Below are 19,154 nucleotides of genomic sequence, written 5' to 3' on the forward strand. Positions count from 1 at the left end.
GGTGGCCAGCCACCAGCTTGATGTAACCCTATTTCACTTTGAACCTGATCCATCAGCAAATTGTTCAGCCAGCGTATTATATACTTGTCTAGCTGTATGCTGGACATTTTGTCCAGAAGGATATTGTGAGAGACAGTATCAAAAGATTTGCTAAAATAAAAAAAAAAAAAAAAGAAACAAAGCCACATCTACTGGCTTCCCTTGGTCAAGTAGATGGGTGACCTTGGCATAAAAGGAAACTTAATTAGCTAAGCAGGACTTGCCCCTCATGAGCCCGTGCTGTCCATGACCAATATATGTATTACAGCCAAATGTTACTGGTAATGAAGATGGTAGAATGGACTGCATACAACTATATAGTGATTTTATAGGTGCAAAAGGCCTGAAGGTTTGTATCTATCTGAGTTACAGGGATATATGGGATCATAGTGTCCATTAGATGTGGATGCATTGCAGAAAAATAAGTATGATGCTGTGTAAATACTCACATTGTGTATTGCCTCCAATACACAACACCCCTTATATCCCTAAAACAAGCAGTCATCCGTAACACCTTGTAGCCCCATGGCCCTAGAGGAGCAATCACTGGTGATATGGGAGATTAAGGGGAAACAGAATGTGGAAAGAAAATTAAAGAGCATTTCCCTTGTGGCAGCATGCAGAATGAAATGTGTTCAGGGATGGAATAGAAGTGAAGCAGTTTGCATTCTAAGGAAAGGCATATATGGGGAAGGTGGGGAATGGTAGGGGTCTATGAGGAACATTGCTGGAGGCAGCTGGTAATGCACATGTTGGTTCTGCATGTGCCAACTCCAGCAGGCCAAGTATATATAGTAGTCACAGAAAATGTTCAGCTTTGCCAATGAGGCAAAGCTGCTGTCACAGTCTCATCTACTTTCAATGGCAGCAGTTAACAAATATTCCATCCCTCAGCAGCTCTTCACTGCTTTTTTTTCTGATGGAAAAAGGAGTGGAAACGTTGACAAGCAGTGAGCACAAAGCAGAACTTCCTGTTCACTCTAAACTGCTTCCAAGTAGCAGGAAGCAAGCAGGGTTAAAAAGCAAAGCAAACCACTGAACGGAGATCCCTGCACTCCTCCCACCCCCCTTTATCTTAGTTGCTAATCGGATGTGACGGATGTGACGTCAGGATGTCAGTAAGCTAGATCCACGCAGGAGACAGGTATGCAGATGACTACATTCCCCTCTTCTGCCTCCCACTTAGGTTTCGGCCCGGCGGTTGCTATCCATTCAAACAATCAGCCACCACTATAGATTCCCTCTCTTCTCTTTCCGATGTAGTGTGATCATACATCCATGTCATACTACTGCTACTTTTCTTGTTGGGAATAGAATGCGCCCTCACACGCCCTTAGCGAAGTGGAGGAGTTAATATGTCCCTCTCAACCTTCTCTTTCCCCCTTGAGGAAATGGATACCCTTCCCCTCCGGCCCTAGAAGCTGTCCGTCATATGGAAGGCCCTGCCTCTTCCGGGTCTCTTCGGCTGGGCCACTGCCTCCTCCTTTCCCGCTTGCTCTCTCTCTTTTGTGAGTTATAGCAACTGTTGCCTTGTGAATCAAGCGCCATAGTCACCGTAGTCCTGGTGATTGTTACTCATCAACAACAACTGCTTCCTTCAACAACAATTCCTTCAACACGACAACAATCCTTCCTTCCAACAACAATCTCCTTCCTCATCGTCACCTACAACAGCCACCACCAGCAAGAACAACACAGCTTTCCACAGTTCAGGTGAATGTAACTATTCTGTACATGCTTGCAATCCCGCCTTTCTATCTCTTTCTTCTCCTCCTCTACCCCAACCTTTAACTCCTCCCTCCTTGCAGCATCCAGTCTGGGACTGCTCTATTTGGCTTCGCTATTGATTGAGGGGGAGGGGAGAGCGAGAAGCCTCGAGTACTTTCTCTTCCTCAGCCTTTCTTCCCTCCCATTTTATAATGTGGTAAGAAATATTTCCAAAAGGGAAAGAAATGATGTAAATTGTCATGTGGTTGTTTGTTTTGAAGGATATTTATCTCTTTTTATTGGAAGTTGTTATCTGACATGCTGCAATGCTTGTAATGTTCCAAAGTACCTTGTATGTTAATAGGGAAAGGCCAGTGGGTGACACAGCAGAGGGATTAGAGATCCTTTAAAACTGCCTTCACGGTGTGGTTAGTAGTTAATAATAGAGGTTGAAAGGCTGATTGGTATTATTTAAAATCTTTTAGTGTGAATAGCTGTCATTTTCATAAACCAAGCTATCTGGTTGCAAGTGCAATTTAATTTTATAATTTAAGTTTATGGCTTCTGAATTGCCAGCTTTCTGTTTTCACTAACTAACATTTTCATTTTATTTTAAAAACATAGTTGTTCTACGTGGAATATTTGATTGAACTATTTTTCATACGCTGATTCAGAACATTTTTGAATTTTCCAGCTCATACTACTTGTAGAATTTAACCTATTGGTGTAGAAACCACTAAGTTTTCAGTAAACTCGAAGGAGTTGTGCATAGTTAGAGCACATAACGCTGTGTGTCTATCTTGCTTTTTTAGAAACACATTTGTTTCTGAAGAGATAAAGAAGTCTTTAATGTATAGTTCCATAGGAATGGGAACCATGTACCTGGGTATGCTTTCTTAATTAAGGTGGCCCAACCATACCATGTTGTTGATCCATATGGTTTCCTGTTGTCATTCAGTTTCTATATCAAGTTGTATTATTGCAGTAGATTTTCTAAAATAGTTTCATAGTCTATTAACCCTAGCTTATACAGTGTTAGGAAGTGCACCTCTTCTTATAAAAAAAGTACACACTATCTTTCTTATGAACATAGAGTCTTTCTGCTACCTAATAAAAGTGCTATCTAGAAAAACAATGACAATGTATTGTGAGTTTTAAACCTATTTTTAAATTAATTTTAAAGAAAAAAACACTGATACTGTGTAATTATCTAGTTGTTCATAATCCTTTAGCCAGTGGTTTTTTGGGTTTTTTTGTTTGTTTTCTTTTTTTTTTAACTGATTCTTAACAGAAATATTATATAATTGCTTTACTTGGATTTACTCTAGTTTCTCTATCTCTCTCTGTAACATTTAGTGCCATGGTGGAATGCTTAGTTGGAGACTTACGTGGCACAACACAGGGATATTTTTAACTTCAGTTATTCCTTTTTGTTTTGTTTTATCACATTATCAGTCCTTTTGAATTAAACCTATTTCTGAGCTAGCTATAAAGTAATGTTGTATTAGGAAAATAATGATTATTTTCTTTAGAATTGGTTTGCTAACATGCAGATACAAGCCTCTGAAATGGAAGACAAAATGCTAGATTTTTAAAGGGATATTTGGAATTCAGATAATGGGTAAGGCTAAAGAACATCTTTGGAACATTTTTCTCATCTTGCTTCTAGATAAGGAGTTAAACAATTTCAGTCTTTAAATCATTTTTTGTGTCAACATTTTCTTTGCTTTTGCAGTTTGTTTTAGTCCTACTTTGCTTTTTATTATTGCTGATAGTTTTGTCTATTAATGTACATTTTATAATTGTTTTCTGTATTTGCTGGCACTCAGTTTAAATCTTTATTAATCTCCTCAATATGATTCTTTTTTGTTTAATTATTTCCTATCTACTGTTCTCTCCTTTTCCTTGTTAGATGCTTTGTTTCCACATGGTTTAATGTTTCGCAGTTCATTTGAGGTAGCAGGATGTGGCAAAGATGGGGAAGCATTGTGTATCAGTCATCTCTGAAATATATTAAGTTGAGCTGCAGGGATAGCCTACAGTTACTCTTTTGTCAGTCTATTTTCTTTTTGGGGTGTAAATGTTACCTGCTTCATCTCAATATAAACAAAATTGATATTTAAAATTTATTTTGAAGAAGACTCCTTCAACCAATTGCAAATGAGTAGAAAGAATGCTTATTCAGCAGTTCAGGATCTATTTTTCACAGCAGCAACCTGAATATTGGTTAAAACATCTTCAAACGTAATGTAAAAATAATCATGTTGAGGAATTTGCCTTTCTTTCAAGTAGAAGAACCTGAGGAAGTTTTTAAATAATTTTTCCAGATAATTTCCAAATTATCTGTAAGCGTGCTCAGTTGACATCTGCTTAGGTTCTTGCAGAACATATTAATGCCTGCTCCCTTTGTGATATAGTAGTGTTTCTGTGCCTGGCTTGACATCTCTGTTGGTGTGATAACCTTTTACCACATTAAATTTACTATTAAAACAATTGGGGACTTACTAAAACTTAGTATTGGAGTAGCTGTTTTTTGGGGGGTAGTACCTATGTTAATGTATATATTATATATTTTATATATGTGTATCTATGTAGACATTTAAATACAAGTGACTTTTTTTTTTTTTTAACGTGTCCTATTTTTGGAATTGAAGAGAGGTTAATTTTCCTGAAAATTCTGTGTGATTGACACTATGTCTAGCTGTAAAAAGAATAAATTTAGGAAAGATACACCAAAATGAGAACATTTTTCTACTGGAAAATGTTCAAAAAAAATCTTAAGTGTAGATGGCAATATCCATCTCACTTCAGCTAGATCTTTATTGTGTATATGTGAAACAGCTGTTTAGAGAGAATGAGCATCTGTGTATGTGTCAAAGCCTGCTCCGTGTATTTGCATCGAGTACTTAAAAGTTTGATGCTGAGGAGTGATGGAGGGAGAAAGAATTTGAGTGGAAAAGACTAAAGGGAACATTGAACTTGGACAATTTCTACTGTAGAAGCATGCTAGTCTCACAGATGAAGGAGATATTCTGTAATAGTGGAAGGGGGTGTGCTGGTTTAATCTCAGTAGGGCCTGGTTCTGATTGAATTTCTTCATGTGAGGAATACTTATTCAACCAAACTGTCTCACCAAACTTAGATTGAAGCTCTGTCCTGTTTTATGTAAACAAACCTCTGTCTGCAGAAGTTTCATTTACTGTAGTTACATTAAAGGGACCATGTTATTGTATTAATAAAGGGTTACTTATGGAACAACTGAAGTTGGGCAGCAGTGCAACTGGTCTTTGCTAAAGTCCCTCCTGCCTCTAGTACATTTTTGAGCAACACTGAGAACAACACTTGCTCTCGGTAGAGACTAGATCTAACAAATTAAAACACTAAAATGTAGTCCAGATAATCATTAGCTAGTTTATAAGTACAATTACTTTTACAGTATAATATATCTAGATGTCCTTAACTGTAGCTGTATAGGTATAATAATTTTAGACTATTTTCCAAGCTGTTTTCTATCACTTTTGAGATCACAATCAATAGGCTAGCTTTTAACATTGCAGTGATCTGTCCTTGAAAGTATCAATTACTGTACTTAATAAGTCTCTGTATATATCTTTTTGCTTGTGTTGATGGAAAATGGTGCAAGTTTCTGGACTCGGAGTTGTTACTGTGTTTACAAGGCTAAATCCTAAAAATGCAGGAGATAAGGCAGCTTCTCTTTGTTTGTCTTATAAGCCCATTATCCTAATGTAAGCAAAATTTAAAAAAAACCTCTGATTTTTGCTTTAGAAAAAACATTGCAGGCTTATGAATTCTGGAGAAGAAACAAAATACCAGTTACTAAACAGTTGTCATTCATGAATGCTCTTGGGAAGAAATCCCCCCCCAACCTTTTACTTTCAGAGCAGTCTTTATTTGGTTATTATTTTTTGAGGTCCCTGTAGAAAACCTTGAGAAAGTAGTATGAAATGTTTTTAGGTGCACAAACTGGGTATCTAGACTAGTTATCATAGCCTTTCCACTTGCTTCTGAGACATCTTTTTATTCTTGTTTCTAAGGACATAGTTTCTGTAATAGAATAGAATGGTTTGGGTTGGAAGGGCCCTTAAAGACCATCCAGTCCTGACCATCCCTGCCGTGTGCAGGGACACTAGATCAAGTTGCTCAAAGCCCCACCCAACCTAGCCTTGAATGCTTCCAGGGATGGGGCATCCACAACTGCTCTGGGCAACCTGTGCCAGTGCCTAACCACCCTCAGATTAAAAAATTTCTTCCTAATACCTAATCTGAATCTCCCCTCTTTCATCTTAAAATTGTTACTCCTCATCCTAACACTGCATGCCCTGATAAAGAGCCCCTCCCCAACTTTCTTGTAAGCCTTCCAGTACTTAAAGGGGGCTGCTAGAAGGTCTCCCCAGAGCCTTCTCTTCTCTAGGCTGAACAACCCCAACCCTCTCAGCCTGCCCTCATGTGGGAGATGCTCTAGACCTCTGATAGTCTTCATGGCTCTCCTCTGGACTTGCTCTAACAGATCCATGTTCTTTCTGTGCTGAGGACTCCAGAATTGAACACAGGACTCCAGGTGAGGTCTCGCGAGAGCAGAGTAGAGGGGAAGAATTGCTTCTCTTGACCTGCTGACCACACTTCTTTTGATGCAGCCCAGGATATGGTTGGCTTTCTGGGCTGCAAGCGCACATTGCTGGCTCATGTTGAGCTTCTCATCCACCAGCATCTCCAAGTCCTTCTCTCCAGGGTTACTCTGAATCCATTAATTGATACTGCCCTCCATCTTATTTGAAAGAGGGGTAGAGGTTTCAAAAACAGATTTAATCAGAATAATTATCTGGAGAAAGGTAAGACTAAATTTATGCTACTATTGAAGAGAAGGCATTCGGTGCTCAGGTGTTAGATATTCCATTTGGCAGTAGACAGCTGGCAAATATTCACACCCTATACTCCATCTATTGTAATATGGATACATTTAAAGAGCAAAAGTCATAAGCCAGATTTCGTAGTTCCTACAGATGTCATTAATTGTGCTAATATAGAAAAACTTATAGGAGAAAAACCCCATTGTTTTTCTTCTGTGTGCCGTTTCTTAGCTCTTTTCCAATGGATTTGCTAAAATATTATTGAAAACACCAATCCTGTAGAGGTATTTGTAGATATCAAATTTGGCCTATATTTGTAGATATAAAACGTAAATATGAAGCATTATGCTGCCATTCTTAAGGTGTTTTTATTTTGAATTGTTAGTTTATGGTCCAAAATATAGAACTCGATATGTTGTTCTTTGGGAGCATAAAATAAAGTAGCTGCACAACATGCTCTATAGAGATGTTTTAGCTGTTGAAAGATTAACTTTGAGGTTTCTTGGTGTATAAGATTTTTTTAACTGTCCTCCTAAATTACAAATTAGATGAAAATTTTGTTATTTGCTTTCAGTTAGAATGCAGTGATTTATTTTTTTTTCTTTAATATTTATTAAATATTTGCTTGTGTGTACAAGGAAAAGTAAAATACGAAATTAATTCGCTACTTCCCATCTGCAGGCAGGTGTTCAGCCATTCCCAGGAAAGTGGGGCTTTATCATGCATAATGGTTACTTGCCATAACTTTGAACATTCCCCTGTACTCTTCCTTCCCCCACCTTTTGTTGCTGAACATGATGTCATAGGATATGGAGTATCCCATTGGTCAGCTGGGGTCAGCTGTCCCAGCTGTGTCCCCTCCCAACACCACATGCATCTCCAGCCTACTCACTGGTGGGGCAGTGTGAGGAGCAGAGAAGGCCTTGGCTCTGTGCAAGCACTGTTCAGCAATAGCCGAAATACTGGTGTTATCAATGCGGTTTTGGTCTCAATTCCAAAACACAGCCGTATACAAGCTACTATGAAGAAAATTAACTCTATCCCAGCCATAAACCAGTGCAACTGTTAAAATCTGTTAGTATAACTCTTAAAAACGATATCTGGAGGTGTGTGGTGACTATTTGAGAACAGTTTTAAGCGCTTTGAGCAAATTGGTCAGAAATGTGTAAGGAGGCCTACAGATTTATTAATGCTTCTTAACCTGAAAGTACCAGGTACCTTTTAGGTTGCATAGCAACTAACTCCTAGCAACAGTAGTAGATGGAATTTTTAAGAATGACCATGTTGGAAGTAATAATAAAACAAGAGTATAAACAGTTGTTATGGTTTTCTTTTCATAATCTAGTTTGAGGGACAAAAAGTGCCTTGAATTCAAAAATAGGAAGCCCCTTGTAAAACAAAGGTAAATCAGAATGCTTCTGGTACCCAAACTAATAAAGCTGTTTAGAATGATAATGGCTGTAATGTTTTGGGGGATCATAGAATAACCAGGTTGGAAGAGACCCACCGGATCATCGAGTCCAACCATTCCTATCAAACACAAAATCATACCCCTCAGCACCTTGTCCACCCATCCCTTAAACACCTCCAGGGAAGGTGAATCAACCACCTCCCTGGGCAGCCTGTTCCAGTGCCCAATGACCCTTTCTGTGAAAAATTTTTTCCTAACGTCTAGCCTAAACCTCCCCTGGCGGAGCTTGAGGCCATTCCCTCTTGTCCTGTCCCCTGTCACTTGGGAGAAGAGGCCAGCACCCTCCTCTCTACAACCTCCTTTCAGGTAGTTATAGAGAGCAATGAGGTCTCCCCTCAGCCTCCTCTTCTCCAGGCTAAACAACCTCAGCTCTCTCAGCCGCTCCTCATAAGGCCTGTTCTCCAGCCCCTTCACCAGCTTCATTGCTCTTCTCTGGACTCGTTCCAGAGCCTCAACATCCTTCTTGTGGTGAGGGTCCCAGAAATGAACACAGTACTTCTCCTAGTCTGTAGCACTGCATAGGGTTGTTGTGCCCCAAGTGCAGGATCCGGCATTTGGCCTTGTTAAACCTCATGCCATTGGACTCTGCCCAGCGGTCCAGCCTGTTCAGATCCCTTTGCAGAGCCTCCCTACCCTCCAGCAGACAGACACTTCCACCCAGCTTAGTGTCGTCTGCAAACTTGCTAAGGGTGCACTCAATGCCTTCATCCAGGTCATTGATGAAGACATTGAAGAGGGCTGGACCCAGCACTGAGCCCTGGGGAACCCCACTTGTCACTGGCCTCCAGCTGGATTTTGCACCATTTACCACCACTCTCTGGGCCCGGCCATCCAACCAGTTTTCCACCCAGGAGAGTGTGCGCCTGTCCAGGCCAGAGGCTGACAGTTTCTCAAGCAGAATGCAGTGAGAAACTGTGTCAAAGGCTTTACTGAAGTCCAAGAAGACCACATCCACAGCCTTTCCCTAGTCCAGTAGCTGAGTCACTTTGTCATAGAAGGCGATCAGGTTAGTTTGGCAAGACCTGCCTTTCCTGAACCCTTGTTGACTGGGCCTGATCACCCAGTTCTCTTGCATGTGCTTCATGGTAGCACTCAAGATCACCTGCTCCATGACTTTCCCTGGCACTGAGGTCAGACTGACAGGCCTGTAGTTGCCTGGATCCTCCCTGCGACCCTTCTTGTAGATGGGCACAACATCAGCCAGCCTCCAGTCCAGTGGAACTTCCCCAGTCTTCCAGGACTGCTGGAAGATGATGGAAAGGGGTTTGGCCAGCACATCCGCCAGCTCCTTCAATACCCTTGGATGAATCCCATCTGGCCCCATAGACTGAGGCAAAGAAGGCATTAAGTACCTCAGCCTTGTTCTTATCCCCTGTCACTGTTGTTCCTTCTGCGTCCAATAGGGACTGTATGGTCTCCCTAGTCTTCCTTTTATTATTTATATATTTATAGAAGGATTTTTTGTTATCTTTCACAGACTTTGCCATTCTGATTTCTACTTGGGCCTTAGCCCTTCTGATTTTTTCTCTACACAATCTCACTTCCCTCCTGTAGTCCACCCAAGAGGCCTGACCCCTCTTCCAGAGCCCATAAACGTTTCTCTTCTTCTTGATATCACTCAAGATCTCTCTGTTCAACCAAGCTGGCTTTCTCCCCTGCCAGCTTTTTTTCCGGAACATGGGATGGCTTTCTCCTGAGCTGCTAGGATTTCCTTTTTGAAGAGCTCCCAGCCCTCATGGGATCCCTTGCCCTTAAGGACTGTCTTCCATGAGACTTTGCCAACCAGCCTTCTGAAGAGTTCAAAGTCTGCCCTCTGGAAATTTAATGCTACTGTCCTGCTAACCACCCTCTTCACTTCACCTAGAACAGAAAACCCTATCATCTCATGATCACTTAGTCCTAGGCATCCTCCTGCTGCCACATCCCCCACAAGGCCTTCTCTGTTCACAAACAGCAGGTCCAGGAGGGCACCCTCCCTTGTTGGTTCATTCACCAGCTGTGCAAGGAAGTTGTCTTCCACACACTCCAGGAACCTCCTAGACTGCTTCCTTTCTGCTCTATTGTACTTCCAGCAGATATCAGGAAGATTGAAGTCTCCCACAAGAATGAGAGGCATTGATCTAGAGATTAACCCCAGCTGTTTATAGAAGAGCTCATCAGCTGCTTCTCCTTGGCTGGGTGGTCTGTAACAGACTCCCATCACAAAATCTACCTTCTGGTGGGCTCCTCTGATTTTAACCCACAGGCACTCAATCTCCTCATCACCACAATCCATCTCAATGGAGTCCAAGTCCTCCCTTACAAAGAGGGCTACCCCGCCTTCTCTCCTACCATTCCTGTCCCGCCTGAAGAGTTTGTACCCCACAATAGCTGCACTCCAGTTATATGAGTCGTCCCACCACGTTTCTGTGATGGCAATGACACCATAGGCTCCTTGCCCTACAACAGCTTCCAGCTCTTCCTTCTTATTCCCCATGCTGTGTGCATTGGTGTAAATGCACTTCAGCTGAGCTGGTGAGCCTTCAGCCCTCTTAGAGGGAACAGAGTTCATTCCCAATTGCCTGGTAACTGGAGTAGCTAGCTCCAGAGTGCCTGTATCTCCCTTAGCACCCCGAGGTGTGTTCTCCCCCACTTTCTGTGTGGTGAGGTACTGGTGGTCCTTACCAGCACACCCTCTCCGAATCACCAGCGCCCCGTGTCCAGGCTCGCTCCTGTCTAGCCTGGGCTCAACCCCCTCCCCCTTCACATCTAGTTTAAAGCTCGATTTATGAGCTTAGCTAGGTTTTTAGCAAGGGCTTTAGCTCCCCCTAGGAGACACACGTGTCCCATCCTTAGCAACAAAGCCTGGGGGTGCATGAGCCACCCCATGATCAAAGAAGCCAAAGCCCCTCTCCTCACACCAGGCTCGGAGCCAGGCATTAATCGAATTCTTCCTGACTTCCTGCTCCTCTTTATTTAGCCATGGGATGGAACAGAATACTATTTGTGCCCCAGAGCCCTCCATCATTTTCCCAATGGCCCTGAAGTCTTTCTTGATGGCTTTGGTCTTTCTGTTTACTAGATCATCGTTACCAGTTTGGACTACTATCAGAGGATAGTAGTCTGTCTCATGGACCAGGGAAGGAAGTTTTCTAGCTACCTCCTTCACTGATGCCCCCGGTAAGCAGCAGACCTCTCTGTGGAGCGGATCTGGGCTGCAAATGGGCCCCTCCGTTCCTTTTAGGAGGGAGTCCCCTACAACAATCACCCTCCTCTTCTTCTTAATGGAGGATGTTTTTATCTTTTTCTGAGGATGGTGTGGCCTAGGGAAAGATTCTAGGCTATGGGAGCCATCATCCTCATCCTTGGGGGTGGATTCCACCTGCAGTACATGGTATTTGCTCACCAGGGATATCTGGGGTTTTGGTGTCTGGTTGAGGGGAGCAGGGTTATGTTGGGCAAGGTTTTTTTTTTTCTTGTAATTTTTTGGGTTTGTTTTTTTTTGGGGTTTTTTTTTTTTTTGGAAGACATTTACTGCTTGTTTAAGGTCATTTGTAAATTTCAACTTACCTTGTGAATTGGTCCATTGTAGAACTTGCTAAAAGTCATCATCTAAACAGGTAAACAAATGTTTTTGAAGGAATTAAAATTCTTTCACTTTGAGATATAAGTCAAACTAATGGACTTAAAAAGAGACCCTCCCTGAAGAGAGTATTCCATAACTGCCTACTTGTAGGGGTTCTTGTGTCTGCATGAAGTTTGAAGTATCAGCTGATCTCGTTTAGAGAACTTTTATGTTCCAAAATATACATGGTCAGTGTTGCGTTATTTTTGTTTTCTTTTTTTCTTTCTGTTGTCTTCTCTTGATTCAACTCACAAATATTCTGAGGCAATTTTTCTAACTTATTTTGGAGATGGATGTTGGTATAAAATCACATATTTTAAATTTTATTTTTTAAATACAAGAAAATTGGCTATTTTAAATCAAACTCTAAAGTTTTTCAAAGAGGTTTGTGAAGTTCTTGAAGACTTGTATAAAACTGACAAATTTTCTCTGTCATACCAATCTGTCAGTATTTTATCTTTTAAATCTTTTGTGTTTAACATGTGAAAAAGGTAGAAAATTTGTGGGCAGGTAGCTGGTATGGAGGTAGAACGAGATATAGAAATTCTCTCAAATAGTAAAATGCATTACTTTGTGCAACTGCATTCAAGTTTAAAATTTCCCACCTGGCTAACTGACCTAAGAAATAGAGCTTTTTAAAAAAATGATAGTATAATCTAAGTATAAATGAATTAAATACCCAAGTAGTTTCTTGTTTCTGCTTTTAGAACAGTTAAAGCATAGTTCTGCTAAAGGCCAAAAACTATAATAAAAAGCCCAATTAAGTTTTATATTTCATTAAAATAGCGCTTTTTTTTCTGAGTAGTAAAGTGCTGTTCTAACAGCTTAAAGCATATGGTTTCAATTAGTAAAAATGATAGTTCTACCATCATAGTGTAGAACAAGAACGTTGTATGGAAATATAAACTATTTTAGTGTTACTCATTTGACTTGGAATGTTTTAGTGTTGCATTCTGAAGAAGTCTTTTTTTAAGTGGGTCTCTTGAGTCAGACTATGGGAACAGTACCTTCCAGCTCAAATAGTCCTTTTTGTAATGTTTTCTTCTGTGATATCACTAACAGTAGAATTCTTACTCCAAAGCGTATTAGTAGGTGAAGATGCTATATTTGGTGAAACAAATGGTTACATTTATATTTGAATAATCATATTTGTGTGGCTTATTTTTTCCAAACTGGGGTCTTAAAAAGCATTTATAAAACATATTTGAAGCAGGTATTTAGGTCTCTGTCTAGGGAAGTTATTAAGCAAGCACTTAATTTTAAGCATGGGAATTCAGTTAATTTAAGTGGGAGTTAAGCACTTTTGTATGAACCATCTTCTGAATTAGTATGATGTCATTAGACTATCAATTCATTTATCTTTGCAATATGGATGTATTAATGTAATAAGCTAATAACTACCACTAAAACTGGAGAGTTTAGAGGAAAGATGATGAAGCAGAGATGGAAGAGAGAAGATCTGAGACTCAAACTGAAGGTTTGAAATTTGGAAGTTAAAAATCTGTTTTGGTTGTGGTTTTGACTTTTTTTGAATAATGGAAAATAAGTACAAAGCAGAAATTTAAAAAAGACAAACTATAATGTATATATGTTTTATAATGTAGCTGTTCATATTCATAGCCCATGATGTCTTAAAGCTGTTTTTACTGTATAAGCAACCAACAGCTTCTACTTATAGTAGTGACATTTTCAGAGGAGAATTGGAAATTTTCATGTCTTCCCTTATAAAAAATGATAAGTATGAATTCTCAAATCATGTAGATTGCTTTGAGTTTCTGTAAGGATTTCATTTACTTTCCAGAACAATCTTCATTACCTTCATACAACTCCCCTCTCCACCTTCTCCCAAGTAGCTGATTTATGGTATATTCTATATATACTTAACTTCTTATGGACTGTCTTCTTCTAGAATAGCCATTCCCTAAGATAGGTCTTATAGGACAAACCTGAGTAACTGGGTTTGCAGGTTAATGTTTCAACTGTATCCAGAACTTATTATGATGATTCCTCTATGAATTTTTAACTAAATTAAGTTGTGGTGAGTTGACCTTAGCCAGATGCTCACCCAGCTGCTCTCACTACCCCTCCTCAACAGGATGTGGGCACAAAATAAGATGGGGAAGCTTGTTTGTGTATCAAGATAAAGACAGGGAGGTCACTCACCAGTTGCCATCACAGTCAAAACAGCCTCGATTTGGGGAAGATTAATTTAATAAACTGTCAATTAAAAAATAGATTTGGGTGATGATAAACCAAGACTTTCTTCTCTCCCCCCTTTTCCCAGGCTTAAATTCACTGCTTCATTCCCAATTCCTCTACCTCGTCCCACTTTCCCTAGTGGCGCAAGTGGGATGGGGAATGGGAGTTGCAGTCAGTTCGTAAAAGTTTCTCTCTGCTGTTCCTTCCTCCTCATGCTTTTCCCATGCTCTAGCGTGTGTCCTTCTCATGGACTGCAATCCTTCAAGGAAAGTACTGCTGTTGTAGGTTAACCCTGGTAGACACCTAAATACCACACAGTTGCTCACTCACTATCTCCACAATAGGATGAGGAAAGAAGAAGCAAAAGAAAGAAGAGCAAAAGTGAGAAAACTTGTGGGTTAAGATAAAGACAACTTAATGAGTAAAGCAAAGCTGCACGTACGAGCAAAGCAAAATATGGAGTTCATTTCCTACTTCCCATTGGCAGGCAGACATTTAGCCATTTCTGGGAAAGCAGGGCCTCAGCATGGGTAATGGTTGGTTACTTGAGCAGGTAAATGACATAACTCTGGATGCCTCTCCCCCTTTCCTCCAGTTTTTATTGCCGAGCACAACATCCTATAGGATGGTATATCCCTTTGGTCTGTTGGAGCCAGCTGTTCCATCTGTGTCCCCTTACAGCTTGTGGGGAGGGGACGCCAAAACATCCCTGTGTTATCAACACCATTTCCATCACAAATCCAAAGCATGGCACCATACAAGTTACTATGAAGACTATTAACTCTGTTCCAGTCAAAACTAGTACAAGTGTGTGTCTGCCATGGGCTACAGCTCCTGTCCAAAAATCTGTTTCTACATGAGCTCCTCTCCATGAGCTGCAGTTTCTGCCAAGAGCCTGCTCCAGCATGGGCTTTCTATGGGCTGCAGCTTTCTTCAGGATATATATCCCTGTTCTGGTGTGGCCCTCACCATGGGCTGCAGGGGAATCTCTGCTCTGGTGTACCTCCTCCCCCTCCTCCTTCACTGACCTTGGTGTCTGCAGGGTTGTGTCTCACACTTCCCCCCACCTTCTCTCTTGCTCTGCTGCGCAGTGTTTTACCCTTTCTTAAACGTTATCACAGAGGCACTACCAGTTTTGCTGATTGACACGGCTTTGGCCAGTGGGGGGTCTGTTAGGGGCAGCCCCTGATGTTCCTGTTACTTCACAAAGGCCATCCGTGCAACCCCCTGTAGTCTGAACGCTAATGGAGTCTGACAACATGTTATAAACCAAAGCTTTATTGAGGCAGTAAGAAAGATGAACAATGACATGCCCAAATGATGATTCACCCAATCAGTTAGCAAACACAGGATCATAAATGATTCCATGGCTCTGGCAGACTGCCAGGTACACTCGAGGGCTGGGTCATCTGGCAGCAACTGCCAATCATGCAAATATTTTTTCAGTGTGAGTGAGGGTTGTGTCTCCCCTTGGTTTCACCAATGGTAGTGTGATTTGAGAGAATCATATTTTACATGAACTATGTGAGCAGCATCCTCTCTATGCTGCTGTTATTGGTTAAGGGACACAGTGTAAGGAAATAGGGTGTTACCCCCACCCCCCAACTACCAAAACATTGCCACATAAATCCAGTGCTTAAGTTTTCTTTTAAACTGTGCTTTGTTAAATGTAATGAGGAAATCTCATTACTTCGTATGCCCTCAAAGAGGGCTAGTGATATAAATTAAACTAATGCCTTGCATGTCATAAAGCATTATTTTATGACATAAAAGCAAAATGAAAGGTGGGAATTTAAGATAATGGCTAAAAGCAGATGAGAAGAATCATCTATATGAAGAGTTATAACATGTGCTTGCTTTTTTTTTTTTCTTTTTAAATTTTTGGTGTTGTCTGTAGTGGGTTAACCTTGGCTGGCTCAGACACCTATCCAGCTGTTCTCTTACTCCCCCTTCTCAACAGTATTGGGGAGAAAATAAGATGGAAAAGCTCTTGGGTCAAGATAAAGACAGGGAAATTAACTTGGGTAAATTAAGTTAATTTATTGTAAATTAAAATTGATTTGGATAGAGAGAAACAAAGACAACCCCCCCCCCATCTCCTCCCTTTTTTTTTTCCCAGGATCAACTTCACTCCTTCATTCCCAGGTTCCCTGTTGTCCCATTTCCACACACACTCACCCCAGCAGAAAGGGCAGGGATAGAGAATGGGGTAGTTAAGATACATAATAACAGTTCTTCCTTACCACTCCTCCTTCCTCACACTTTTCTCCTGCTCCAATGTGGGTCCTCTATGTGGGCTGCAGTTCCTGTCAGGAAAATCTACTCTAGTGTGGGCTTTCTACAGGCTGCAGCTTGCTCAGTCATGGGGTCCTCCATGGTTTCTTCCATGGGCTGCAAGGGAATATCTGCTTCATCACCTGGAGTACCTCCTTCTCTGAACTTGACATTTGCAGTGTTGTTTCTTACTCCTTCAACTGACTACGCATCCTTTTGCCCTTTCTTAAATATATTATCACAGAGGTGTCACTAGCTTTGCTGATTGGCTCAGCTTTGGCCAGCAGTTGGTCCATTGCCAAATCAGCTGGAAATGGCTGTCCTCAGCACAGGGCAGCCTCCCGCCTCTTCTCACAGAGGCCAAACCTGTGCAGCCCATTGTGCTACTAAAACCTTGCCACGTACACCCAATACGCTGTCCAATGACAAAACTAATAAAAGGCATTTAACTGATGTTAGTGTAAGGTTAAATAATGTCACAAAGTTTAAGAAGGTAGTGTGTTTTGTGTATGAAGGCAATTTTAAAACACGGAAGGTTTATTAGTAAAAATCAACATTGGCACTAATGTAGTTCTGTAAATGAATACAAGATGATTTTCTGGGGCTCATCTGCTATTTCTATACTGCTGCAGTATATATGATAGCCACCCATCTCTTTCCTGGAGATGGCTAAACATCTGCCTGCTGATGGGAAGTAGTGAATAAATTCCTTATTTTGCTTTGCTTGTGTGTGCAGGTTTTGCTTTACCTATTAAACTGTCTTCATCTCAACCCACAAATTTTCCAATTCTCTTCCCCCATCACACTGGAGGTGGTGCTTAGCTGCCTACCTGGGTTAAACCACGACAGAATCACAGAATCACAGAATAACCAGGTTGGAAGAGACCCACCGGATCATCGAGTCCAACCATTCCTATCAAACACTAAACCATATCCCTCAGCACCTTGTCCACCCATCCCTTAAACACCTCCAGGGAAGTACTGTCTCCCATGAGACTTTGCCAACCAGCCTTCTGAAGAGATCAAAGTCTGCCCTCTGGAAATTTAATGCTACTGTCCTGCTAACCACCCTCTTCACTTCACCTAGAACAGAAAACCCTATCATCTCATGATCACTTAGTCCTAGGCGTCCTCCTGCTGCCACATCCCCCACAAGGCCTTCTCTGTTCACAAACAGCAGGTCCAGGAGGGCACCCTCCCTTGTTGGTTCATTCACCAGCTGTGCAAGGAAGTTGTCTTCCACACACTCCAGGAACCTCCTAGACTGCTTCCTTTCTGCTCTATTGTACTCCCAGCAGATATCAGGCAGATTGAAGTCTCCCACAAGAATGAGAGGCATTGATCTAGAGATTGACCGCAGCTGTTTATAGAAGAGCTCATCAGCTGCTTCTCCTTGGCTGGGTGGTCTGTAACAGACTCCCATCACAAACTCTACCTTCTGGTGGGCTCCTCTGATTTTAACCCACAGGCACTCAATCTCCTCATCACCACAATCCATCTCAATGGAGTCCAAGTCCTCCCTTACAAAGAGGGCTACCCCGCCTCCTCTCCTACCCTTCCTGTCCCGCCTGAAAAGCTTATACCCCACCATAGCCGTACTCCAGTTATATGAGTCGTCCCACCACGTTTCTGTGATGGCAACGACATCATAGGCTCCTTAACGACAGTATATTTTAACCTGTTCTTTCAACATAAGTAATAATTTGAACTTTTGGTCTGACTGTTTTAATATCTTTGAGAAAACATGCATTGATGGAAAAATATCATATATGAGGTAATAATGTTCTAAGACATTTCATGTCGACTCTTACATTCTTCATGATTTTTGTTGGTTTTCTTTTTGCCTTCATGTTGCAATTTTTCTAGACATATCAGTTTCATTCAGTATTTCTCCTTCAGTATGTAAGCTGCATGTGTCATAGAATCATAGAATAACCAGGTTGGAAGAGACCCACTGGATCATCGAGTCCAACCATTCCTATCAAACGCTAAACCATGCCCCTCAGCACCTCGTCCACCCATGCCTTAAACACCTCCAGGGAAGGTGAATCAATCACCTCCCTGGGCAGCCTGTACCAGCTCCCAATGACCCTTTCTGTGAAAAATTTTTTCCTAATGTCCAGCCTAAACCTCCCCTGGTGGAGCTTGAGGCCATTCCCTCTCATCCTGTCCCCTGTCACTTGGGAGAAGAGGCCATCACTCTCCTCTCTACAACCTCAGGTCTCCGCTCAGCCTCCTCTTCTCCAGGCTAAACAACCCCAGCTCTCTCAGCCGCTCCTCATAAGGCCTGTTCTCCAGCCCCTTCACCAGCTTTGTTGCTCTTCTCTGGACTCGCTCTTCTCTGGACTCGTTCCAGAGCCTCAACATCCTTCTTGTGGTGAGGGGCCCAGAAATGAACACAGTAGTCAAGGAGTGGTCTCACCAGGGCCGAGTACAGAGGGAGAATAACCTCCCTGGACCTGCTGGTCACCCCGTTTCTGATACAAGCCAAGATGCCATTGGCCTTTTTGGCCACCTGGGCACACTGCTGGCTCATGTTCAGTTGGCTGTCAACCAGCACCCCCAGGTCCCTCTCCTCCAGGCGGCTTTCTAGACAGACTTCTCCTAGTCTGTAGCGCTGCATAGGGTTGTTGTGCCCCAAGTGCAGGACCCGGCATTTGGCCTTGTTAAACCTCATGCCATTGGACTCTGCCCAGTGGTCCAGCCTGTTCAGATCCCTTTGCAGAGCTTCCCGACCCTCCAGCAGATCAACACTTCCACCCAGCTTAGTGTCGTCTGCAAACTTGCTAAGGGTGCACTCAATGCCTTCATCCAGGTCATTGATAAAGACATTGAACAGGGCTGGACCCAGCACTGAGCCCTGGGGAACCCCACTTGTCACTGGCCTCCAGCTGGATTTCACACCATTTACCACCACTCTCTGGGCCCGGCCATCCAACCAGTTTTCCACCCAGGAGAGTGTGCGCCAGTCCAGGCCAGAGGCTGACAGTTT

General features: G+C 41.9%; 1 protein-coding gene across 1 annotated transcript in view; it reads left to right on the plus strand.

Annotated features, from left to right (window-relative positions):
• The first annotated feature begins 1,670 nt into the window (after positions 1-1,670).
• LOC138733858 (transcription factor RFX3-like) overlaps positions 1,671-19,154 on the plus strand; it is a 217,481-nt gene continuing 199,997 nt past the window's right edge. Inside the window, exon 1 of the mRNA XM_069881364.1 lies at positions 1,671-1,752. The gene's annotated coding sequence lies outside the window, so the exon portion shown is untranslated. The remainder of the gene's footprint in view (positions 1,753-19,154) is intronic.

The sequence above is a fragment of the Phaenicophaeus curvirostris genome (genome assembly GCF_032191515.1).
Source record: "Phaenicophaeus curvirostris isolate KB17595 chromosome Z unlocalized genomic scaffold, BPBGC_Pcur_1.0 scaffold_52, whole genome shotgun sequence".
NCBI classification, from domain to species: domain Eukaryota; kingdom Metazoa; phylum Chordata; class Aves; order Cuculiformes; family Cuculidae; genus Phaenicophaeus; species Phaenicophaeus curvirostris.